This window comes from Hibiscus syriacus, unplaced genomic scaffold, assembly GCF_006381635.1.
Source record: "Hibiscus syriacus cultivar Baekdansim isolate YM2019G1 unplaced genomic scaffold, ASM638163v2 tig00110580_pilon, whole genome shotgun sequence".
Lineage (NCBI taxonomy): Eukaryota > Viridiplantae > Streptophyta > Magnoliopsida > Malvales > Malvaceae > Hibiscus > Hibiscus syriacus.
The window spans coordinates 499,336-526,779 of NW_024062791.1; the positions used below are offsets into that span (position 1 = coordinate 499,336).

General features: G+C 36.7%; 1 pseudogene; it reads right to left on the minus strand.

The window, feature by feature from the left end:
- Nucleotides 1-15: 15 nt before the first annotated feature.
- LOC120133506 lies at nt 16-26,811 on the minus strand (annotated as a pseudogene).
- Between the last annotated feature and the right edge of the window lie 633 nt (nt 26,812-27,444).

The window sequence follows — 27,444 nt, forward strand, 5'->3', positions numbered from 1 at the left end:
TTTAGCCTAAAAGCATAAATGATACAACAACCTCGTAACTAAGCAGAGGATAAGAGATGGAGAAAGAGAACTTGCTGCCTATCTTGAAACTGTCTCCTTCAAATTGATTGTCTAGTATACAATCTGTCCGAATGCTGAATTTTCAATGCTTCCTCAGTATTAAATTCTTCAGGCAAAGAGGCATCTGAGGAAAACAAGAATTTCCAGATAACTGAACCCTGAATTATTATCCTTGAGCATAGATTTAGATGCTTCAGCAAATGATTCTAAGGCAACTATACCTCAGGAAGCACAGTGGTTAAGAACGAAAAAGAGTGTGTCCTTGCTATCTAAGACATTCTAAACGATAATTGCTACGACTTTCCAACACGAAAATAGGATGTTTAGCTTTGGAGAGGTCCAACTAGATGATATGATCATCATTTTCCTCGTCACTTGTTCTTCTGAAGTTGTCTTAAATACCAGCCCAGGATCTAGTCAGATGCTAAGACAAGGGTAGCCATTTCAATATTTTCTGGTTCAAGTACATCATTTACCCGTTTTGTCCTCAACATCTCAGACGGAAGGATGGACAGGTTGGGATCACTTCTAGGTATCAAATATAGGAACCCAATTGGTAAAAGTCTTAACATGCTCCGGATGATAATGGATATCCAAAGGTTGTCAAATTGTGTTCGTGTAACATTCAGCATGTGGAGCACTAGGCTTCCTGACCAGGCAGATGAAAGTAGCCCTATATGATCGATTGACATGACTAGAGCGAAGAAAGTGCCTTCTATACCAGATGGGCAAAGCTTGGAGCTCAGTATAAGAAAAGGCATCCATTTAATACGCCCGATCATAAGAGACAGCTTCATCAATCAACACAAAGAAATAATCTGGCATACCAAGTTTTAAATTTATACGCAACACCAATACCAAATCAAGCAATCCAGATATACCATACAACAGCTGGGCCCAAAACAATATATCACGAAAAGGATGATATTTCAAAAAGTTCTGGTATAGGAGGACCCCAAAAAGCGAGCCCACAGCACCGACAGAGAATTTGGATCCAACAATTTCCTGCAAAAAGCATACAACTAAAATATTTATCCTAAATAATAGGAAAAAACAGTCTAAATGCTCATATCATAATATTTAAGTTTTTCATGTTGACTATTTGTGGTTATTCCAGCGTTTAGACTACATGAGTTAAATAACAAAAGTCGAAAACATCGCAAACACAAAGTTGAGTGACTTAAAAATGGAAGATAACACAGGTAGAAAGGTGCAAATAAACACTAATAAACATTATATGTACGATTCTATCAATAAATGTACCTAGAGAGGTGGCATAAGTTGATCCATCTCCATTAATTAGAATGAACTGGCCAACCAACTCAACCCAAATAACTTCAAAAATGAGAAATTAACTACTTGAATTTGAAATAACCTAAAAGCAACCTGAAACCAAAATGACCGAACCAAGACCAACACCTACTAGTATAGGTGGCAAAGGATGACCTGGCTTCACCCACAAAAATAACTGACACAATGAAAGTGAATCATCTTTAAAAGTCAACATGAAAATGATCTGAACCTAAAATAACTTTACATCCGGTGACCCAAAAGCCAAACGACTGAAATTAGGAGCAACACAACCACTTGGAACTTGCTCACTGACCCAATTGCCAACCCAAAGATACTGTGTTATTCCTGAATCATATGTAATATAAAACATGGAACAAAACATTCTGCTTGTTCTGAGGAAGAAAAAAATGGTTTTACCTGTGAGAAAGATGGGCCGTCTTTTGCATCTGTGTACCAGTAGAACATCCCTTCATGGATATGCAAGCCTAGTGCAAGAGACAAGTACATGTATAAACACGATCTCCAAACATCCCAACATTTCAGAGTTGTCCACATAGCCTTACTCGCATCTATAAACTTCTCCTTTACCTAATTCCAATTTAACATTTCAATATATGCAGGGAAGAACCAAGAGATTAATGCAGAGCTTGCAAAGAAAGATTACTTACTCTTCCACAAGCAAAGTTGCGTACTCGGGATTCTCTCAACAAGATTCCAACCAAAACAACTAGGCTAGCAAGGATAATAATTAACCCAAATACACCCTGCACGAAAAGTAACACCTTCAATGACTCATGCAACACAGATGGAACTTGGCGTCCTAATGATGGCCACACTGAATATCTTGTAAACCGTGAAATCATACAAGTGAAAGCATATCCTATGTCCTAATATGATTAATTGAAATCCAAAGAAAAATTGCTTGTATCAAAATTTTTATAGTGTAAAATTTTCTATTAGGGATATATTGGCAAAGAACCTGTAATATTTACAAGAGATTCTGCATTATTATGTCAAAAGAGAAAAAGATAGATAAAAACAGAGAAAGACATATTCTAAATTCTTATCAGATGAGGAAACTCTGGATTCCAACTAAGCTGTGAGATTGCATGCCTTGGATAAAGTAGTTGTCAAATCAGATTAAATAAGCCATGTTAAGTGATAACTTCTTTAAAAGGCTACTTTTAAGGCCTTTTTCACTTAAGTTATTATTTGTTTAAAAGCTCATTTTAGTTATTTTAGGATAATGTAGTTGCATATAGTTGCATTTGTGGTGGTATTGCTATTTTATCTCTTAAGGGTGTTGTATGAGAGAAAGGTACAGTTGTTTGTGGTGTGCAGGAAATAGCAAACAAAAGGTCTCTTTGGGAAGGAATGTCGTGGCATCACACGTTGCTAAAGCAGATTGAAATGCATTGGCATTTTTGGCAGATTGAAATATATTTTTGTACGAGGACAGTTGGCTCTGCACGTGAAATGATGGTTGTAACCGCCTGCTGAGGGACCACTGCCACCTGGAGGATAAGGTTCACGCACAAGGTGTGATTCTAGGGGTATTTTGCACCCCAACAACCTCATCATTACCCTTAGATATTTTTATTTTATATTATATCTCACAAGGGAGAGAGTGAGACACGTAATACGATAGAGCAGAGAAGAATTTCAGCAATATTTTATTTTTCCCTTTCTTCTTCCTTGAGTGGTGTTCCTCCATTGATAAGCTCCAAGGAGTGGTGAGCTAGGCGTTCGAGAGGAGCTAGCGAGGAAAGGCTTTTTCGTGGTGGCCGAGGAGACCTCCAGTGGCGCGCGTCGAAGGCTTCTTCTCATTTCCCTTTGCTACTATTTTTATATTTTTTCTTGGGTTGTTGGAACGAATATTTTCATGGCTTGTTCTATGGATGATTTGAACCCCATCACGACTTAACCTTATTTGGTGGGGTTATTTTGATAGATGTTTAAACTTTATTTTAATGGTGGGTTTATGTTTATCTTTGGTATTTGCTTGCTTTGCTTATGTATGCTTCACCATCTAAGCTTGTAAGAGGCATGAGAGTGTCCATTTCTTAGATGAAGGTAAGGTGCTCGAGAGAAACCTAGGCTAAAAATACTTGTAGTATTCGAGAGAAACACAAGACAAGATCTTCACAAGTAATGGGCTATAATATTTTCAACAATATTTGAACCGACCTAGGAATACTATATCCTAATCCCTTAGTACTTGAGAGAGACTAAGATCGGATTTCAACGAATAAAAAGGGTATTTTTATCAATAGTGTAGACTGACACATCAGAGAGTGAGAGCAGATGCCATGACATCCTTTTCTGTTAGGTTCCTTTGACTAGAGATAGTGGGAGCACATTCGACAAACCCTGTCGAGCAAGTGAAGTTTAGGTAGATTAAATTTGTCTGAGAGATAAGTTTAGCATCCTTAAATCAATCCCTACCATTCATTCCAGTGGAAGCTTGTCGTATGAGGATTTTCAACTCATCATTTATTTGCTATTTATTTACTATTTTTACTGTTTTTCATTACCTTGACATTTCATCATTTTCAACATTAAAAATATGTTCTTGCCACTGCATTTCCATTTGCTACATCATCAGACCATTCATCCATATCCACCAACATTTACTTTTCATTGCTGTGACGTTTGTACATATCAACACTAACTATACATAGATAGAGTAGTGTTTTGCTTTGGTTAGATTTTTGTAATTTCAACCAATCCATGTGGATACGATACTCACTCATCACTTTATTACTTGAGCGATTGTGTATACTTGCACATTATTTGCGTATGATTTTATAGTACTCACAACACGCAATAAGTTTTGGCGCCATTGCCGGGGATTGGCAGCCTGAAGTTAATTAGTTTGCTAGAGCATTTTATTTTTGCATTTTTATTTGTGTATGGTTTACTTTATATTTTTGTTTTATTATTTTTCAGGTTTATTTAGTGTATGCCTAGAAGAAATTCTGAAGAGCCATTGGAACCGATAAAACCTGAGATTGAAAGACTCTTTAGACAAAGGAGATGTGCTCAACGTATTAGAAGAAATATGTATCATATTGGAAACCAAGGCATTGGTCAGGATGACAGAATTCCGAATGTTGCGGCATTAGAAAATGTTGAACCTGCTAGTAGGTCGCGCGTTATTCGTGATCATTTAAATCCGATAATAGATTACTTGAATCTTGGGATTGTGGCACCTGAAATTCAATCTGCACATTTCGAGCTTAAACCAGTCATGTTCAACATGTTGAATTCCATTTGGCAGTTTGGGGGTATGCCAACTGAAGATGCCAGACAGCATATTCAAAATTTTTTGGAAGTTTGTGATTTTTTCTGCCAAGAAAGAGTACATGAGGATGTTTTGAAATTAAAGTTGATTCCATATTCATTGCATGACCGAGCAAGGGCTTGGTTGAGTGGTATACCATCCGGTTCGATGGAATCCTGGGTCGATCTTTGCAAGAGTTTCTTATTACGGTACAACCCACCGAACATGAATACTCAGCTAAGGAATGATATAGCATCTTTTCGCCAGGGTGACGACAAATCCATGTATGAGTGTTGGGATCGTTACAAGAGTTTAGTTCGGAAGTGTTCAAATCATGGTTTTCACGACTGGACTTAAGTAGTTATGTTCTATAATGGAGTCAATGCACCCACGAGGATGTTACTGGATGCCTCGGCAAATGGGACATTGCTGGATAAATCACCTACTGAGGCGTTTGTTATCTTGGACAAAATTGCTAATAATGATTATCAGTTTCCTTCATCAAGGCTTGAGAGTGGGAGGAAAGCACCTGGAGCATTTGAGTTAGATACCAAGGATTCGGTGTCCGCTCAACTCTCAACTATCACACATATGCTAAAAAATTTACAACGTTCCACTGAGGTGAAGGAAGTGAAAACAACTAGCTTGGCATGTCTGTTATGCCAAGGCAATCATCATGAGAGCGAATGCCCAACCAACCATGAGTCCATCAACTTTTTAGGTAATTTCAATTAATGCAACAACAATCCTTACTCTAACACTTATAATGCTGAATGACGTCAGCATCCAAATTTCTCATGGGGAAATCAAGGAGCCCACAATACTAGTCAGCCCACTTGGTAGCAGAATCACAATTAACCTCAAAGTTACCAAAATATTATACCATGGCATAATGCCAACAAAGAAGCTTTATCTTTAGCGGGCATTAGTTCATTGGAAGCTACAATTCAAGAGTCCATATCTACTACGAAGACAATCCTGCAAGACCATTCTATTTCAATTAAGAATCAATGAGCTTTATTTTATAGTCAAGGCGCCTTACTTCAAAGCCACAGCTCGTCTCTGAGATCTTTGGAAGGTCAATTTGGTCAGATTGCCACGGCATTGTAAGAGCGTCAGAAAGGACATTTTCCAAGTGATACTGAAGTCACTAAAGTGCATGGAAAAGAGCATTGCAATGTGTTAACTCTTAGGAGTGGAACACAAATCAATCAACAAGTCAAAGCTAGTGGGGCATAACATGATGGCTCTACTCACATCACTGACAGTGGTGAAGCTGAATTACATGATGATATTATTTCTGAGAATGATAAGGATGAGGGTTCTACTACTGATTCTACTAAGGCACCAGATTCTGATGCCAAGGCAAAAGCAAATCCTATTCCTGCAGTTAAAGAAGATAGACCAACACCACTCTTTCCGCAAAGATTGAAGAAGCATAATAATGAAGTTCAATTCAAGAAGTTCGTAGACATTCTTGATCATCTCCATATCAACATACCTCTCTTAGAAGCTATTGAACATATGCCAACGTATGCCAAATTTATGAAGGAAATCTGTACCAAGAAGAGAAAAGTAGAGAATTATGAGACTGTTGCCACGGTAATAGAATTTTGTTCTTCATTGAGTAAGTTGCCGCCAAAGCAAAATGATCCAGGCAGCTTCATTATTCCTAGTTCTATAGGAGCTAATTTCGTTGGAAAGTCACTGTATGATCTTGGTTCAAGTGTCAACTTAATGCTGAAATCTATATTCTTGAAGCTTGGCATAGGAGATGCAAGACCCACTTCGGTTATTTTATAACTTACCGACAGTTCCCATGTTAAACCTGAAGGGAGAGTCGAAGATGTCATTGTAAGGGTGGATAAGTTGATGCCAAGGCACCCATCATTCTGGGAAGACCTTTCCTAGCCATTGGTCGTATTTTGATAGACTACAAAAAAGGTGAACTCACCATGAGAGTGGATGACCAGTGTGTAATTGTCAATGTGTTTTTAATGCTCAAATATGTAGATGACACTGAAGAATGCCAAGGCATTTCTGAATTGAACTCAGTGATTAAAGAAGAGCTTTGGCAGAACAATTTCATTCAGCTAGCAGAAAATGAATATTGGGTGGATGATGAAAGCTTAGTGGAGTACGACAATTTTCCAATTTTAGAGGAGCAATCTAGCTTACTACAAGTTAGATCATGTATGAATTTTGAGCCTCTAAATTTTGACGAATTTAATCCTCCTAAGTCTTTATTATTCCATGCACCTACTCTAGAGCTTAAGACTTTGCCAGGGCATCTTAAATATGTTTATTAGGGTAGCGATAGAACTTTACGGTGATTATTTCTGCTAACCTTACTGCTAACCAAGAGCAAAGTTTGTTAAGTGTGTTGATGCATCATAAGAAAGCAATTGGTTGGACTATAACCGATTTGAAAGGAATTAGTCTCACGATCTGCATGCACAAGATTTTACTTGAAGATTGCCACTACAATTCAATAGAACCAAAAATAAGACTCAACCCTATTATAAAGAAAGTGGCGATGAAAGAAATTATGAAATAACTTGATGCTGGAGTGATTTACCCTATCTCAAATAGCTCATGGGCGAGCCCTGTCCAATGTGTTCCGAAGAAAGGAGATACGACGGAGGTTACTAATAAGGATAATAAGATATTACCCACTCACACTGTTACTGGATTTGGATATGCATGGACTATCATAAACTCAACAAAGCTACAAAGAATGGCCATTTTCCTCTACCTTTCATCGACCAAATGTTGGATTGATTGGCTGATAAAGCATTCTATTTCTTTTTGGATGGGTACTCGGGGTACAATCAAATTGCCATCGCACCATAGGACCAAGAAAAGACTACATTTACTTGTCTCTATGTCACTTTTGCCTTTAGGATGATGTATTTTGGACTCTGTAATGCCCCGAAAACATTTTAGCGCTTTATGCAAGCTATATTTTCAGACATGGTTGAAGACTTCCTGGAGATATTCATGGATGATTTTTCTGTTTCTGGAGACGATTTTGAATGATGCCTTTGCAATTTGGCGAAAGTTCTCAAAAGATGCGAGGAGGCTGATTTGGTTTTAAATTGGGAAAATGTCACTTCATGGTAACTGAGGGCATTGTATTAACAAAATTTCTCACAAGGGTATTGAGGTAGATAAGGTGAAGATTGAAGTAATTGAAAACTTGCCACCACCAACTTCGGTCAAGGGTATAAGAAGTTACTTGGACATGTTGGATTCTATAGAAGATTTATCAAACACTTCTCCAAGATTTCTAAGCTCTTGTGCACATTGCTTCAAGAAAACCAACCCTTTGTGTTTGACGAGTTATGCCTCGGCGCAATCACTAAGCTGAAACAACTATTGATCTCGGAACCTATTGTAGTTCCTCCCGATTGGACATCTCCATTTAAGCTGATGTGTGATGCAAGCGATTATGCCGTAGGAGCTGTTTTGGGGCAATGTCGAGGTAAACTTTTTCATGTTATTTATTATTTTAACTGCACATTGAATAAAGCACAATTGAACTACACCACCACTGAGAAAGAATTACCTGTCGTGGTATTTGCTTTTGATAAATTTAGACCATACCAAATAGGCACTAAAGTTATTGTTCACAATAATCATTTAGCTATAAAATACTTAGTGAACAAAAAGGATACAAAGGCTAAACTTATTATGTGGATCTTACTTTTGCAAAAAAATTGACTTAGATGTGGTAGATAGAAAAGGAACTAAAAATCAAGTTGTTGATCACTTATCTAGGCTAGAGAAAAATTCTGAATGCCATGACACTGTAGATATTCAAGAAGAATTTCCTGATGAGAAATTTTTATATGCCACGGTAATCCCGTGGTACGCTGACCTTGCTAATTTTCTTGTTAGTGGAATATTGCCTTTTGATTTAGACAGCCAGGCTAAAAAGAAGTTCAACCACGATGCAATGAACTATTTTTGGGTTGAGCCATATTTGTTCAAGCATTGTGCCGATCAGCTCATTAGACGATGTGTACATGAAGAAGAACAACACGATATTCTATACCATTTCCATTCAGCCTCATGTGGAGGCCATTTTTGTGGAGCAAGGTCTGCTGCTAAGGTCCTACAATCAGGCTTTTATTGGCTAACTTTGTTTAGAGATGCTCAAGCATTTTACAAATCTTGTGATCGATGCCAGCGGACTGGAAACATATCCAGACGTCATGAAATGTCACTGCAAAATATTTTGGAAATAGAGTCGTTTGATGTGTGAGGCATCGATTTCATGGGACCATTCCCATCTTCTGGAGGAAATCTATATATCTTGCTTGCTGTAGATTACTTATCAAAGTGGGTGGAAGCAATAGCAACCTCTAGGAATGACTCTAAAACCGTACTCAAGTTTTTGTACAAGTATATTTTCACTCTGTTTGGAGTACCTCGTGCTATCATTAGTGATGAAGGAACCCACTTTGATAACAAGTTGATTGCCAAGGCATTGAGAAGATATGGAGCTCGACATAAGATTGCCACGGCATATCATCCACAGACAAATGGCCAAGTTGAGATATCCAATTGAGAGATCAAGTAAATTTTAGAGAAAGTGGTGAACCCAAGGCGGAAGAATTGGTCGTAAAAGTTAGATGAAGCACTTTAGATGTATAGAAAAGCGTTTAAAACTCCTTTGGGGATGTCACCATTCAAGCTAGTGTATGGGAAAGCTTGTCATCTCCCGGTTGAACTTTGAACATAAGGCGTATTGGGCCATCAAGCTATTGAATTTTGATGTTCAACTAGATGGGGAGAAGAGATTACTGGAACTTAAGAAATGGAAGCGTTTAGAGCACAAGCATATGAGAATGCTAGGATATACAAAGAGAAAACCAAGAAGTGGCATGACCAGAAACTGATTCCACGGCATTTTCATGTGGGCCAACAAGTATTGCTTTATAACTCCAGACTCAAACTTTTTTCTGGGAAGCTCAAATTTCGATGGTCAGGGCCATTTGAGGTGCATTATGTCTATCCCTATGGAGCCGTTGACATCGAGAATATAGATGAGACGATCTTCAAAGTCAATGACTAGCATCTGAAAGCCTATATGGAGTTCCACCACCACACAACAAGACAATTTTGCATCTGCATGATGCTGAAGAGTGCCCAGCTGAGAACCAAATTTCGATGCTACGACATTAAATTTGTGATTGTGCATAAATAAAAAAATTTAAAATTTAATCATTCCTTTATTTTTATTTTAATTCTTATTTTATTTTATAGATAATTTTTAATTTGAATTGTAGGGACCACAGTGCTGCAAGCCGTGCAAGGAGCGGTTACCAAAGGGAGGAAAGGACAAGCCATTAATTGGGGGAAATATTCTTTTTAATTTGTTTCTTTTCTTTGATTTTATTTCTGATTTTTACTTTTCTCTCTCCACTGTTTTGTCCCATCACTATCATTACTTTTGCAGGTTATTTTCCTTCCCAATACACTCATTAACCCCCACCCACTTATTTCTTTTAACCGTCTTATCACTCATTTCCCTCTCATTTTTAACTTTTTCTTTTTCTCTCATTTCTTCATCATCTTCCTTCATTTCCCCCATAGCCGAAAATCCTTCAAGGTTTCAAAGCTCTCAAAGTTTATTCATTTTTCAATTTTCTTGATTCACAAATATTTTTTAAAAAAAATGGTGCACACCAGACCAATCGCAACCGAAGCTTCCACTTTGCAACAGTTCGAGAATGATGAAGCCAATGAATGGTTTCAAAATTTCAAGAACAAAAAATTATTCTTTGAGTTGGGTTTTATTTTTACCGATGAAGTCGACGATGGCTTTAGACCGGACGTGATGGACATTGTTACTCCACACAAATGGAAAAAGTTTGCAAGGCATCCGGGTTCGGTGAATACTTCACTAGTTAAGGAGTTTTACGCCAACATCTCCAAGAGGAACCAACACTCCATTTTTGTCTGAGGTAAGCACATCTGATTTACACCATCTACAATTAATAGATATTTCCATTTGCAGGATGTAGAGGACCAGCATGCCAAGTTCGAAAATGATGTCGATAGCACCACTTATGACGAGATCTTGGAGGACTTGTGTTTCGCAAACACCGCATGGAATGGTCGCCAAGCCAGTCCATATTCGGTCAACCGTGAGCATCTACAAACGCGCGTAAAGTTGTGGAACCATTTCCTCAAACACAAGCTCATGCCTACATCACACAATACAACAATATCACTTTATCGTTTAATGTTTTACATTTGATCATGCTAACCCGTCCTATTGCGTGGGTTGAATCATGGTTCATCAAGTTCATGAGTATTTAGGTAAAAAGGCAAGTGCTTTAGTGTTCCCCAATTTGATTACTGCTTTATGTCGTAAGAAAAAGGTAAATGAGAATGCTTTTGATGAGATTTTACCTATAATTTCAGGCATTACTAGGGCTAGATTACCACTGTTATTGGGACTTGAAAATCTAAAATCTAAGGACCCTGCTCATGAGAAATCTGCAGGTACTGAACAATTAAATATCGAGGAAAGGTTGCTTGCTCTCGAAGAAGATGTGATGCAGACTCAGACGCACTTACATGCTTTACATGGTGACATTCGTAATTTCTTTGGCTATGATAAATAGAGAGATGTTGTGGTGGAAACGATGTTCCAAGAGATCATTCCCCACATTCAACAGAATTTCCCAGGCTTTCTGGATGAAATTATACCGGCAATCAATGCCGAGGCATCTCCCGAGCTAGAGCAAGATGACGCCGATCCTCCAAATGTTAAACCGGCTCCTGAGCCGCACCGTTCTGAGACCCCTGAATCACTTATTGCAATTACTAATAAAACACCCAGTCCCGTTCCATCTCCTGCATCACGTAGTGAAAGAAGTACCAAAACCTCGACTGGACGCATCAATATTATGCATTATTACTATAGTTCTTCAGAGTCTAGCCCAGCACCACTGGATAAACGCACCAGACGAGGAGCTACCAGTAGCTTCAAGGCAACACCGCCACGCGAACTGTAACAGCCTCAATACCGGGTTAGTGACTAAATTATAAAACTTTAGAATTTGGTGACTAAAGCATAATAATTGAATAGTATTGTAATTGATATAGGGTTAAATTGCAAGGAAGAATGAATAGAAGGGTAAAATGGGCATTTGTATGGGAAATAATTAAAGAATATATATATTTATTTTAGCTACATGTGGAAAAAGGAAGAAAAACATAAGCTTCCAGAATTCTCTTCTTTCCTCCTAACGTGAAAACTCATAGCAAAGGTAAGAATTCTTATAAGTTGTTTGTTAGTTGAAATTTAAGTTTGGTTTTGCTCCTTAGATGCTAATTAAGCTTAAGGAAAGCTTAGGTTGTTGTAAAACAACAAGATGAAGGGTGTAGGAAGAATTAAAGATTATGAGTTCTTAAAGGGAATTTTGAAATAGAGTTTATATTTGAAATTGGAGGTTGAATTTGACTTGTCATCGACTTAATCAAGGAATATGAAGTGTATTTAGAACATATTAAAATTTGGGTATGATTCTTGAATTATATATGAAGGATATGATTTTGAGGTTAAAGATGATTTTCATGGATATAAGTTAGTTTAAGTAATGATGGTTGGGTTTAATGACATGATAGAGGTTTAAAATAGAGGAATTGAGTGAAGAATTGATGATTTTCGGGCTTAAAATGCAATTTCTGAGTTGTGTGCATCGATGCACATTCAATGTAATGAACATCGAATACCATTAATGCATTGATACATAAGGAGTGCATCGATGCACCCATTTAAAATACAAACATCGAATGGGATTTATGCACCGATGCATAGGTAGTGCATCGATGCACCTTTCAAGGGATACATCGATACATGGTGTAGTGCATCGATGCATACCATCATTAAAATTTGGAAATAGCTTTCTTTTTAGCCTAAGGAGTGATAGTTTAGAATATATTAATTAATATACTGATTAGCATCAATGTATTACTATGTAGATATAGAACATAATTTCGTTCCGGAACAAACAAAGGATTGGATCAAGTCGAAACAAGCAATGCCAAAGTGAGTGCATTTTATAGTTAAAGTGTATAGAGATAAGACTTGTGATAAGTCTATCTCTGATAGTTGAATTCATGATTTCATATTCATGTACATGCATACATGTATTATTTCTATAGTGATTTCATGCATAATTCATTATGCTTCAATATGATATTATGTGAACCAATGCCATTACAAGAGAAACAATTCAGGTATCTGGATTAATGGAAATGATTATATGTGTTTATATGAAAAGTGATGAAAGAGATATGAAATAAAAAAAAATGTATTCATATTTAAGCCCATGTTATGTGATACGAGAGCTATAGGTATAATTGGCATGTCAAGAGTCGAGGGATTATCAGTGGTCCTTCGGGACATAGTGGTTCTTCGGAATAATTAGTGGTCTTTCGGGACATAGGGGTCCTTCAGGATAAAAATTCAGTCCCCTTGAGGGAATTATACGAGTTGTGGTGACAGCATAATGCACAACCTCTATGAACTCGCATACCTTTATTCTCAATAATGTACATGGGCAATCCAAAGATAAATTAAAGTGAAATTGGCATGAGAATGTATGTGTTATATGTACATGTTAACATCATATATGTTATAGTGTAATCGATACATGAACATTGAAATGTCCTGATTCATGGTAAGAATGTATGTTCATAAATTCATGGTTATACATGTGAATACATACATTTATGTTATGCCTCACTAAGTCTGTGACTTAGCATGTAAGTGATTTATACGTAGGTATCAAGAATCAGGAAGAGCGGAAATAGGGTGGCAATAACAGCAGCACTGCTAGCATATCAGATCATAAGTAACTGATAAAGTATGTATTTTATCGTGTATAATATGTTGGCATGTAAGTAAAGTGCCAGTTATGAATGCTCTGATCGATTTTGGTTGTTTTGGTCAATCCATGTAAATAAATCGCTTTTATTTTAATGAAAGTTTTAAATTTCCCTGTTTTGTTTAAGTGTCAAAGTTTGAAAAGTCAATGTGACACCTCAGACTCGGATACGGGTTTGGGGTGTTACATTTAATGGTATCAGAGCTACGGTTTAGTCGATTCTCGGCATAAACCGAAGTCTAGAGTGTCCTATAAAGTATATATGCCAACAAAATATTGAAAACTTCTGATCTGATATAATAGTAAGTATGTTGTTTTGCTGATAAAATGATATAGGTATATTTTTATAGATGTCCAGACATGGTAACTCTAAAAGTGAAGCGGGAGATGATAGGCCCGCTGAAAGCAGTAATTCACCTGCCCTGGCCATGCAGAGTGAAGATCAGGCACCTTCTGGAGTGCCTGTAAATGATCAAGATGTGTTCTTCAGAACACTGGACGCGGTATTGGCGCGTTTTCAACCTTCTGTTACTTCAACTCCAAGAATGAATGTTGCAAAGGAGGTGAAGGGTTTAGGAGCATCAGAGATTAGAGGTGAAGCCGAAGAAGGTCCTGTTGCTGCGGACATTTGGCTTAATGATGTAAAAATCATGCTAGAGGGACTTCATTGTTCCGATCCATAAAAGTTTGATGGAATAGTCTCCTTGCTCCGAGGGCAAGCAAGGATTTGGTGGACTAATGTTACATTGAGAATGCCTGGTGATCAAGTAACTTGGTCTTTGTTCTTAGAAGAGTTCAATCATAAATACATTGGAGATCAATTCATCCGACAAATGAAGTAAGAGTTCATGAACTTGAAGCAATAGAATCGTACAGTGCATAAGTACGAATATGAATTCAATAAGTTGAGCCGCTTCGCTGTTGAGTTAATTCCTACAGAAAAGGATGTTTTTGATTGGTTCGTAGAAGGTTTACGTCCAAGACTAAAGGAAATGCTAATTGTGTTAAATCTATCCTCATTTCAAGAAGTGGTGAATCATGCTAAAGCTCTAGAAGAGCTCAGAATAAAAGGTTCGAAGATTCGCGGGCTCTAACATCAAAAAGAACAGGTACATCATCGAGTTCGGCACCATCAAAAAGGGGCAGAGATGCTGGTCCTCGACCCCAAGCGAGATCATAGCCAGTTGCATCCTCTTGAAGGGGATCAAATCAGATGAGGGGTCGACAGACACAATCAGTGGGATATGGAGCTGGGAGATCTAACCTGAGCCAAGTCAGACAATGTCCATATTGTGGAAGGAACCATTCAGGGATATGCCGGATGATTTCTGGAACCTATTTTAAATGTGGGGACACTAGACATTTTGTTCGGGATTGTCCCATGTTAGCGGGCGAATCTGTTCAGCCAGAGAGGTATGCCTTGGCTACACAGAGAGGTAAAGGCAGAGGAAGAAGACAATCAGAGTCGTCAGCTCCGCAAGAAATACATTATACAACTTGTGTGCATAATCTCAGAAGTAGCGAGGATAGAGATGACCCAGAGATCATAGTAGGTGTTTTTCAGTTGTATGACAAGAATGTGTTTGTATTGATTGATACGGGGTCCATATATTCTTACATTTGTAGTAAGTTAGTGAAAGGATTGAATATTCTGTTAGAATCTACTAACAATGAGGTAATAGTGACTAATCCGTTATGACACAGTGCTCGAGTCAATATGGTGTGTCGTGGGTGTCTTATACGGATTCAGGGAATTGAATTCCCTGCTAATCTAATGGAATTACCTTTTGAAGAATTCGAGGTGATACTGGAATGGATTGGTTATATCATTACTATGCTAATGTTGACTATAGACTGAAAAGAGTAACGTTGAGAAGTTCAGAAGGTATAGAGGTTATTGTATTTAGTGAATGATGAAACTCATTGGCTAATGTAATATCAGTGATGTCAGTAAAGAAGTTATTGCTATAGGGATATCAAGGGTTTATTGCAAGTGTGCTAGATGTGAGAGCAAAAGAAAAAGGGATAGAAGAAATTCCTACAGTCAGAGAGTTTTCTGATATTTTTCCTGCAAAGTTACCGGGTTTGCCACCCGATAGAGAGGTAGAATTTCAGATTGAAGTAATGTCGGGAACTAGACCTATTGTCATGTCACCATATAGAATGGCCCCAAAAGAGTTACAAGAATTAAAGATCCAATTACAAAAATTATTGGACAAAGGGTTTATTAGACCGAGTGTCTCACCATGGGGAGCTCCAGTTTTGTTCGTCAAAAAGAAAGATGGATCCATGCGTCTTTGCATTGATTATAGGCAACTCAATAAAGTGACCATTAAGAGCAAGTATCCACTCCCCCCGAATTAACGATTTATTTGATCAGTTAAAGGGAGCTTTATTGTTTTCGAAGATTGATTTACGTTCTGGTTATCATCAATTGAAGATTCAAAATAAAGATATTCCAAATACGGCATTCAAAATGAGGTATGGTCATTATGAGTTTATTGTGATGCCGTTTGGAGTTACGAATGCCCTGGCTGCTTTTATGGATCTTATGAACCAAATATTTCAACCCTATTTGGATCGGTTTATTGTGGTATTCATTGATGATATATTAGTGTATTCGAAGTCGGAAGAAGAGCATAATTCGCATTTGAAGACAGTTCTACAGACTTTGAGAGAAAAGAAGCTTTTTGCCAAGCTCTCCAAATGTGAATTTTGGTTGAAGGAAGTGATATTCCTTGGACATGTGATTTCTGCTGAAGGAATTCGAGTGGATCCTCAAAATATCAAAGCCATTTTAGAATGGGAAGTTCCAAAGAATGTATCAGAAGTCTGGAGTTTTCTGGGGTTAGATGGTTATAACCGAAGGTTTGTTAAAAACTTTTCGATAATAGCATTACCCCTAACTAAATTATTGAGGAAAGAGGTAAAATTTGTATGGACTCTGGAGTGTCAAGAAAGTTTGGAAATGCTGAAAAAGGTTTTAACAGAAGCTCCAGTGTTGATTCAACCCGAGTCTGACAAGAACTTTGTAGTGTACAGTGATGCGTCTCATAACGGATTGGGATGCGTGCTAATGCAAGAAGGCAAAGTGGTAGCGTATGCATCGAGGCAACTAAAACCGCACGAGAAGAATTATCCAACGCACGATCTAGAAATGGTTGCAGTAGTGTTCGCTCATAAGATCTGGCGTCATTACTTGTATGGCGAACGATGCTACTTGTATACGGACCATAAGAGTTTAAAGTATTTGATGACTCAGAAAGAATTGAATTTAAGACAGAGAAGATGGGTGAAATTCTTAAAGGATTATGATGTAGTGATTGATTTTCATCCAGGGAAAGCAAATATGGTAGCGGATGCCTTAAGTCGAAAAACGTTTGCAGCCTTAAGAGCTTTGGATGCCAAACTATCATTAAAAGGAGATGGTGCCACATGTGTGGAATTGACTCTCAAGCCATCATGGCTAGACCGAATTAAAGAATTGCAAGCTGGAGATGAAAAGTGTTTAAAGAAGTTACAGCAGATAAGGAATGGAGAGACCACAGATTATGTAATGAAAGCTGATGGGAACTTATATTATCAATGGAGGTTGGTAATTTCAGATGATAATGAATTAAAGAAAGACTTATTAACGGAAGCTCATTGTAGTACATTAACTATGCATCCGGGAGGAAATAAAATGTATATGGATCTCAAGAGTCGATAATGGTGGCCTGGAATGAAGAGAGACATTACGGAATTTGTATCCAAATGTTTGACGTGTCAACAAGTTAAAGCTGAACATAAAGTTCCATCAAGATTGTTGCAACCTATGTCTATTCCTCAGTGAAAATGGGAGAATGTAACAATGGATTTTGTAACGGGGTTGCCTTTGACTCCGAATAAAAGAGATTTGATATGGGTTATTGTAGACAGATTGACTAAGTCAGCTCATTTTATTCCAGTACGAGTCGACTTTTCCATGGATAAGTATGCTGAGTTATATATCAAGGAGATTATACGTCTACATGGTGTACCTGTTTCTATTATTTCAGATCGAGATCCTAAATTTACTTCACGATTTTGGAAATCATTACATGGAGCATTGGGAACTCGGTTAAACTTTAGTATATCGTTTCATCCACAAACCGATGGGCAATCTGAGAGAACAATTCAAATTTTGGAGGATATGTTGAGAGCTTGTGTTATCAAGTTCAAAGGATCATGGGAAAGGTACTTGCCACTTGTTGAATTTGCGTACAACAATATCAATCAAGCATCAAAATGGCTCCTTATTAAGCTCTTTATGGAAGAAGATGTCGTACACCTCTAAATTGGTTCGAACTTAAAGACAAAGAAATTATTGGTCCGGAGTTGATCAAAGAAGTGGATTAAAAGGTTCAAGTAATTCAAAGTAATCTCAAAGCAGTAGCTGATAGACAGAAATCATACGCGGGTCTAAAGAGAAAAGAGATCGAATATCAAATTAGAGATAAAGTGTTTCTCAAAGTGTCTCATTGGAAGAAGGTTTTGAGGTTTGGTCGAAGAGAAAAGTTGAGTCCTCGGTTTATTGGACCTTATGAGATCGTAAAGAGAGTTGGACCAGTAGCATATCAACTGACGTTGCCACTTGAAATTGAGAAAATTCACAATGTATTTCATGTCTCAATGCTTCAGAAGTATCGATCTGATCCTTCCCACATCGTGACTTCAGAAGAGGTAGAGGTCCAACCGGATTTGACTTATGAAGAGGAACCGGTTAAAATCTTAGCTCACGAAATTAAGCAATTAAGGAACAAGACTATTCCATTAGTCAAAGTATTGTGGAGAAATCATAAAGAAGAGGAAGTAACATGGGAGCGTGAAGAGGATTTGAGGAATCGGTACCCCCATCTCTTCGTGTAATAAAAATTTGAGGGTGAATTTTCTTTAAGGGGGAGATTTGTAACAACCTCAATACCGAGTTAGTGACTAAATTATAAAACTTCAGAATTTAGTGACTAAAGCATAATGATTGAATAGTATTGTAATTGGTATAGGGTTAAATTGCAAGGAAAAGGGAATAGAAAGGTAAAATGGTCATTTGCATGGGAAATAATTAAAGAATAGATATATTTATTTTAGCTACACGTGGAAGAAGGAAGAAAAACATAAGCTTCCATAATTCTCTTCTCTTCTTTCCTCCCAACGTGAAAACTCATAGCAAAGGTGAGATTTCTTATAAGTTGTTTGTTAGTTGAAATTTAAGTTTGGTTTTTCTCCTTAGATGCTAATTAAGCTTAAGGAAAGCTTAGGTTGTTGTAAAACAACAAGATGAAGGGTGTAGGAAGAATTAAAGATTATGAGTTCTTAAAGGGAATTTTGAAATAGAGTTCATATTTGAAATTGGATGTTGAATTTGACTTGTCATCGACTTAATCAAGGAATATGAAGTGTTAGAAGTATATTTAGAACATGTTGAAATTTGGGTATGATTCTTGAATTATATATCAAGGATATGATTTTGAGGTTAAAAATGATTTTCATGGATATAAGTTGGCTTAAGTAATGATGGTTGGGTTTAATGACATGATAGGGGTTTAAAATAAAGGAATTGAGTGAAGAATTGATGATTTTCGAGCTTAAAATGCAATTTCTAGGTTGTGTGCATCGATGCACATTCAATGTGTACCAATGCACTCTTAAATAATGAACATCGAATGCCATTAATGCATCGATGCATAAGGAGTGCATCGATGCACCCGTTTAAAATACAAACATCGAATGGGATTTATGCACCGATGCATAGGTAGTGCATCGATACACCTGTCAAGGGATACATCGATACATGGTGTAGTGCATCGATGCATACCATCATTAAAAGTTGGAAATAGCTTTCTTTTTAGCCTAAGGAGTGATAGTTTAGAATATATTAATTAATATACTGATTAGTATCAATGTATTACTATGTAGATATAGAACATAATTTAGTTCCGGAACAAACAAAGGATTAGGATCAAGTTGAAACAAGCAAGGCCAAGGTGAGTGCATTTTATAGTTAAAATGTATAGAGATAAGACTTGTGATAAGTCTATCTCTGATAGTTGAATTCATGATTTTATATTCATGTACATGCATACATGTATTATTTCTATAGTGATTTCATGCATAATTCATTATGTTTCAATATGATATTATGTGAACCAATGCCATTACAAGAGAAACAATTCAGGTATGTGGATTAATGGAAATGATTATATGTGTTTATATGAAAAGTGATGAAAGAGATATGAAATAAAAAAAATGTATTCATATTTAAGCCCATGTTATATGATACGAGAGCTATAGGTATAATTGGTATGCCAAGAGTCGAGGGATTATCAGTGGTCCTTCGGAACATAGTGGTTCTTCGGAACAATTAGTGGTCCTTCGGGACATAGTGGTCCTTCGGGACAAATATTCAGTGCCCCTTGAAGGAATTATACGAGCTGTGGTGACAACATAGTGTACAACCTCTATGGACTCACATACCTTTGTTCTCAATAATGTACATGGACAATCCAAAGATAAATTAAAGTGAAATTGGCATGAGAATGTATGTGTTATATGTACATGTTATCATCATATATGTTATAGTGTAATCGATACATGAACATTGAAATGTCTTGATTCATGGTAAGAATGCATATTCATAAATTCATGGTTATACATATGAATACATACATTTATGTTATGCCTCACTAAGTCTGTGACTTAGCGTGTAAGTGATTTACACGTAGGTACCAAGAATCAGGAAGAGCGGAAATAGGGTGGCAAGAACAGCAGCACTGCTAGCAGATCAGATCATAAGTAACTAATAAAGTATGTATTTCGTCATGTATAGTATGTTGGCATGTAAGTAAAGTGTCAGTTACGAATTCTCTGATCGATTTTGGTTGTTTTGGTCAATTAATGTAAATAAATCGCTTTTATTTTAATGAAAGTTTTAAATTTCCCTGTTTTCTTTAAGTGTCAAAGTTTGAAAAGTCATGTGACACCTCAGACTCGTATTCGGGTCGGATACGGGTTGGGGGTGTTACACAAACCATGAGGTACCTCACATATATTTATTTGCATTTACTTTGCATTTCATTGCATGACATATAGTTTTTATTTAGTTTAGTTCTCTTTAAGCATTAAGGACAATATTTCCCTTAAGTTTGGGGGATGTGGTGTTCTCGGTAGAGCATATGCATGATAGTATTAGCGTAGTATTATGCCATGGCATCAGAAAATAGTAGAACAGTTAGATAGAATATTTTGAGGATACCCGATGATGATGAACTTGTTAGGCTAGAAATTGAATATAAATGACTGTTGAGATTGATAAAACTTACTCTAGGGTTTGATGCTTTGTGAAGTATTTTTACACGATTTGTATGTTCTCTATACTTAGGAAATTTAGAAATTTTTTATGAATGAACTCTAGCTAGTTTTGGCATTGAAATATAGTATTGTTCTTAAAAGAAAAATAAAAAAATAACTCCCTTATATATGAAACTGTGAATAAATGCTTAGGCATAGTAGACGAACACTTCTCTTTTCTGTGGCATTGCCTGGAACTCTCTTTAATAAATGGAAGCCTCGCGCATATGAGTAAATAAAGTAGTCTCGGGATGACTCTACTTAACTAGCTCGAGGGTGGAAGGTATGCTCCATTTCACCTAGAGTGTGGAAGAGTAGGTGTGATGAGCTGACTCCCTTCGTAGCAACATTTTAAAAAAAATCAGTAAAAAGGGAGTAAAAATGTGCTTAATGAATGAATAAATGCCTTGGCAAAACCTAGGGGACTTGATTAGAAATTGTCTAAGTTTGATAAGTATAGATTAGATATAATCACGCACACACACTACCACAAAGAATATTGACCTAGGGAAAGTACTTGAATTCTTGATATGTCTATCATATTAAAGCCTATTTTTCTGAGGGTTGAAATTCAATTTTGTCCTACTATTTTACTGTTGAAAATTGTCATGACATTCTGCTTATGTAACTGTTATCCATTGCTTGAGGACAAGCAATAGCTTAAGTTTTGGTGTGTGATAACTTCCTAAAAAGGCTACTTTTAAGGTCTTTTTCACTTAAGTTATTGTTTGTTTAAAAGCTCATTTTAGTCATTTTAGGATCATGTAGTTGCATTTGTGGCGATATTGTTATTTTATCTCTTAAGGGTGTTGTATGAGAGAAAGGTGCAGTTGTTTGTGGTGTGCAGGAAATTGTAAGCAAAAGGTCTCTTTGGGAAGGAATGTCGTGGCATCACACGTTGCTAAAGCATATTGAAATGCCTTGGTATTTCTGGCACAGAAAACGACAAAAAGATATTTCTGTACGAGGACAGCTAGCTCTGCACGTGAAATGATGGTTGTAACCGCCTGCTGAGGGACCACTTCCACCTGGAGGATAAGGTTCACGCACAACGTGTGATTCTAGGGGTATGAGGGGTATTTTGCACCCCAACAACCTCATCATTACTCCTAGATATTTTTATTATATATTAACCTCACAAGGGAGAGAGAGAGAGACACGTAATACGGTAGAGCAGAGAAGAATTTCAATAATATTTTACTTTTTTCCTTTCTTCTTCCTTGAGTGGTGTTCCTCCATTAATAAGCTCCAATGAGTGGTGAGCTAGGCATCCGAGAGGAGCTAGCGAGCTAAGGTTTTTTTGTGGTGGCCGAGGAGACCTCCGGTGGAGTGCGTCGAAGGCTTCTTCTCACTTTCCTTTGCTGCTATTTTTATATTATTTCTTGGGTTGTTGGAACGAATATTTTCATGGCTTTTTCTATGGATGATTCAAACCCCACCATAACTTAACCTTATTTGGTGGGGTTGTTTTGATGGATGTTTAAACTTTATTTTAATGGTGGTTTTATGTTTATCTTTGATATTTGCTTGCTTTGCTTATGTATCCTTCATCATCTAAGCTTGTAAGAGGCATGAGAGTGTCCATTTCTTAGATGAAGGTTAGGTGTTCGAGAGAAACCTAGACTAAAAATACTTGTAGTATTCGAGAGAAACACAAGACAAGATCCTCATAAGCAATGTGCTATAGTATTTTCAACAAACCAGCCTAGGAATACTATATCCTAATCCCTTAGTACTCGAGAGAGACTAAGATAGGATTTCAACGACTAAAAATGGTACTTTTATCAATAGTGTAGGCTGTCACATCAGAGAGTGAGAGCAGATGCCATGGCATCATATTCTGTTAGGTTCCTTTGATTAGAGATAGCGGGAGCACTTTCGGCAAACCCTGTCGAGCAAGTGAAGTTTAGATAGATTAAATCTGCCTGAGAATAAGCTTAGCATCCTTAAATCAATCCCTACCATTCATTCCAGTGGAAGCTTGTCGTGTGAGGATTTTCAACTCGTCATTTATTTTCTATTTATTTATTGTTTTTACTATTTTTCATTGCCTTGATATTTCATAATTTTCAACATTAAAAATCTGTTCTTGTCACTGCATTTCCATTTTCTACATCATCAGACCATTCATCCATATCCACCAACATTTACTTTTCATTGCTGTGACATTTGTACATATCAACACTAACTATACATAGATAAAGTAGTGTTTTGCTTTGGTTAGACTTTTGTAATTTCAACCAATCCCTGTGGATACAATACTCACTCATCACTTTATTACTTGAGCGATTGTGTATACTTACACATTATTTACGTATAATTTTATACTACTCACAACACGCAACATTAAGGCAGATGGTTGTTGCGTTATACTTGTACAAAGTTTCAAAAATCATAATTTTACTGATTTATTATTGGCTCCATCACTGACCATAACACCACTTAACATTATTCGGAATGCCTTTCTACAATGCTCTGTTCTTGCCTATTATATCAACTAGTATCGATTTTTATAAATGATTTTTGTGTTGTAAAGATTAAGATAAATGAAGTCCAATGGTTGGAAGAGTTTGGTTTCCTTTTACCAAAGAATTTAATTAAATTTACAACTTTAATGCTAGGAATGAACCATAGTATTCACTATTTAGAACTAATAATTCAATTGGAATTGTTCAATCAAAGGTCGAGTTAGTTTGAGTTGGTCGTATTGAATTTCTAAAAATTATCAGAATATTGCAATCAATAGCTACTAAACTACTGGAAGGAAGTAAACCTTAGCTCCAGCTAGGTGAACCAAAAAGCCACTCAGCGAGAATCCTAACAATGCTTCAATAGAAGAGCTCAGCCCACACAAGCTCTGCATATCACCAACAAGGACAGGATGACTTATAGTATGTTGTGTGACACAGGCATCGATAGCCACTTCTGCAATTGCAATACCAACACTTCCTGCCACCAGAGATAACAAGGCAAATCCAAGATACAGATTCTGGTGTAGTGACAGAACTAGCATGAAGATCACACCAAGAAACCCTGAAATAATTATAAATAAATGTCAAAAAGTTGCACTGATCATATAACAAGTGAGCTGTCTATCTTCAGTCCTCTTCTTTGCGCCTATTTTTCCTTCTTTTGTCCATATTGGAGTACAGGAAGAAGGCGGAAAGATTACATGATATGTCATCAGAAATGGCCGCAAACTTAACATATCAATGGTGCAAACAAGCAAATAAAACTCCAATTCCAATAGAAAAATGTCACAAACAGATTTCTATAGTTATTCACGTCTGAAGAGGAAAGCATAAAGAAATATCAAAATGACAATTGTTTTTGTTAGATGAAGTTATACAAATCCAGACAGAAAATAATACATGGAAATTTTCTAGATTAAATCATACTAATTAAAAGATGGCATCAAACAGAGTTTTTTTTTTATAAAAATGGGATACCTCGGTAAAAAACCCCTTCATAACCTATGAAATATAAAATATTTCACAGCACATTGGAAAGAGGAAAAGAGTGTCTCAAAATTTTATTGAATATCAGAACCATAATACATTAAGGTCAGCATCATACAACATACATCTACCACTATCAACCAATTCCATCTATAGCAAGTTTATCCCCCTCTCAATTAGACATCCCTATCTCTAACTATAGAGATAATCTCTTGCAAAACAAGGCCCATCGAAACAGGACAGCATTCCTGGTTTTTTATTCAATTCACAACCGAGAGACAATCACATTCTAATATTAACCGCCCTTTATTGCACCAGTAGGAATCTATAAAAAACATTAATCCCCTTTTAACTGCCAACAGTTCAACTAATGCAGGCGGACCCAGACCAACAGCCTCAGAGAAGGAACCCAACAGTAGACCCCCTGAATCTTTAAGAACCCAGTCAATTCCCCCTTTTTGCCAATCGCAACTAACTGCACCATCAACATTCATTTTAAAAAATCCCACAGGTGGCGGAACCCAAATAGAACAAGGGAAATCATGTCTCTTATGGCTCCCACAGAGGTCAGCCAAAGATGGGTCGCCTACAAAACAACCAAAGGAAGAAGAATAGTGAGGATGTTTAGCAGAGAACCAAGCCACTAATCTATAACACGCTAGGAAGAAAAGATTAAACTGATCAATAAACCCTCTTTAAAAACTATAAGATTCATTACTTCCATATAGACCATATCACGGCTCCCGAAATAAACTTCCATATTTCAGACTTTGGAACCAACCCCCACCAAGCCTGAAAAAAGCTGGGGGATCAAAAGGAAAAGGAGATGGGACATTCCAAAAATGCAGGAACCTCCATCATAAACCCTATGAAACACAAGTGAAGAACAAGTGAGAAACCGACTCTTGAAATATCCCACATAAAGGACAACTAGTGTCAATAATACCAGGAACTCTCCGCTTCAACAATTCACACTTCACTGCCAACTTCTGATGCACAACCTGCCAAAGGAAGGATTCCACCATAGGAGGGACTAGTCCACACCAAACCAATCTAGCCCAATCTGGACCAGGCCCCAACACATCGGACCAACACTTTAGGCAAGACCTCACCGAGTATGCACCATCACCATAAAAATATCAAATCATAGAACTGAAGATATAGTTGAAGAAAAAAAAGTTAGTGTGAAGGCAATAAAGGTGCATGGTAGCATGAATCAAAATTTCATTGTGGAGATAGTAATCTGCTCCCAAGTTGGAAATAGAACACGTTAGCATTTCCTTGACCAAAGCAACAAAGACAAAATAAATAAATAAAATCAGAAATAATGGTTAATTTTAGTTGAATGACTTTTTTCCTTCCATTTCCCTACGTTATAGAAGCATTCAATTTAAAGAGAACACAAAGAGCAATCCCATTCCTATTCCTATTTTGTTTTCATATCCACCTTTTCCTCTATCACGTTTCTTTCCACCACTTTCCCTCCAATCAAAGACACATCTAATGAAATTATAAACAAACCAGAGAACCAAGGGGAATTCTTTCCTTTTCATTCTCACAATTGAAACATAGTAAAAAGATATCTCCTTAAAATATGTTATTTCTCGTTTAAAACCATCTATAATATCATTTTTTTTTTTTGCAGAAAACAACGAAGAAGTAACAAAGGCTCTCGAACAGACTTAAAAATCATTGATATCCTAAAATTACTCTTTTTGGCAGATAGGGAAAAATCACCTATCAGAAGCTAAAATTCAGGTAAAATAACAAAATGACCAATAATATTAAAAAACCCAACACACGCACGCACACAATGGGTTGGGTTATTCATAATTTACCAGCAAAAACGAAATAAGGTCGTCTCCAGTAACCAAGAATGGGTACAACATCAGTAAGCAGGCCCCAAAGAGGCTTAACAATCCAAGGAAAATGGATTACCCCGATTAAGACCTGTGCTTGAGAGGGTTGCACCTTCTGCTCATCTTTCATGTAATATTGTGTGCTAACTCTACTCAGTCCCACACCAAAACCCTGACTAGTTCCATAAACTATCACAACACCCAACACAAAGCTCCAGTGCAACTCTTCACTTAACATTTTCAACCATTTTATCGGTCTTAACATCATTTCCAGAAAACCCTTTTTGGGGTTATTCATTCTCACATGGCTATCTGATGCATCCTGATGAAGTGGCTTTGTCTCCGTTTCTTCTTGTTCTTCCATTATTGCTAAAAAAAAGTGTTTTTTTCTGGGTATTTGACTAGATATAGTTCAAAACACGGAATTTTTGGGAACCTGGAGTTGGAGATAGAGAATTAAGGGGAAGATCCAAATAGAACCCCGAATTTTGGAAGGTGTGATAAATAGGAATCGAGGATATGTATGAGGAAATCGAAATTGAATTAGGGTTGTCCAGCTTTGAATGTTCGTTAACTTGAACAATACGGTAATGTATGTTTTCAACGTTATTCCGACATTACATAATAATCTGCGTATTTTCTCCTTATAATTTATTTGTAATTTTTGGGTAAAGTTTGGATGAGTTTTTGTTTTGGTGACTAAATTTTCTAAAGTTAGGTTTTGGTCATTAGAGGTATAGATTTACCCCTCACGATGATCATCGATCCTTAAATTATTAAATTTTAGGTTTTGTTACACTAACAATGTGAACAAAAAATTATATAAAATTTTATTCGATGAATGACTAGAAGTAGAGTGATATGTAATTTGTGTATAGATGTATTAATCTTATGTTGAATTGTTTTAATAGAAGTCGTTGGCTTTATTAAAAATAGAAAAACTACAAATTATAATTAAACTTTACAATCATAATCGTAAATTAAACAAATAATAATGATATTTTTTTCTATAGTCATTAATACAAGAAAACTAATCATTAAGATCACAAGAGAAACATATAAGGAAAATTTTAAAAATCTAACCAAATAAACTTGAACAAAAGGTAGATATGAATAGATATAACTGCATTGACAAACAAACCATAAAAGAGGATCAAGCTCTTGAAAGATCACTGACAAATCGTAAATTAGGGTTGAACGATGTAACCCGTACCTAA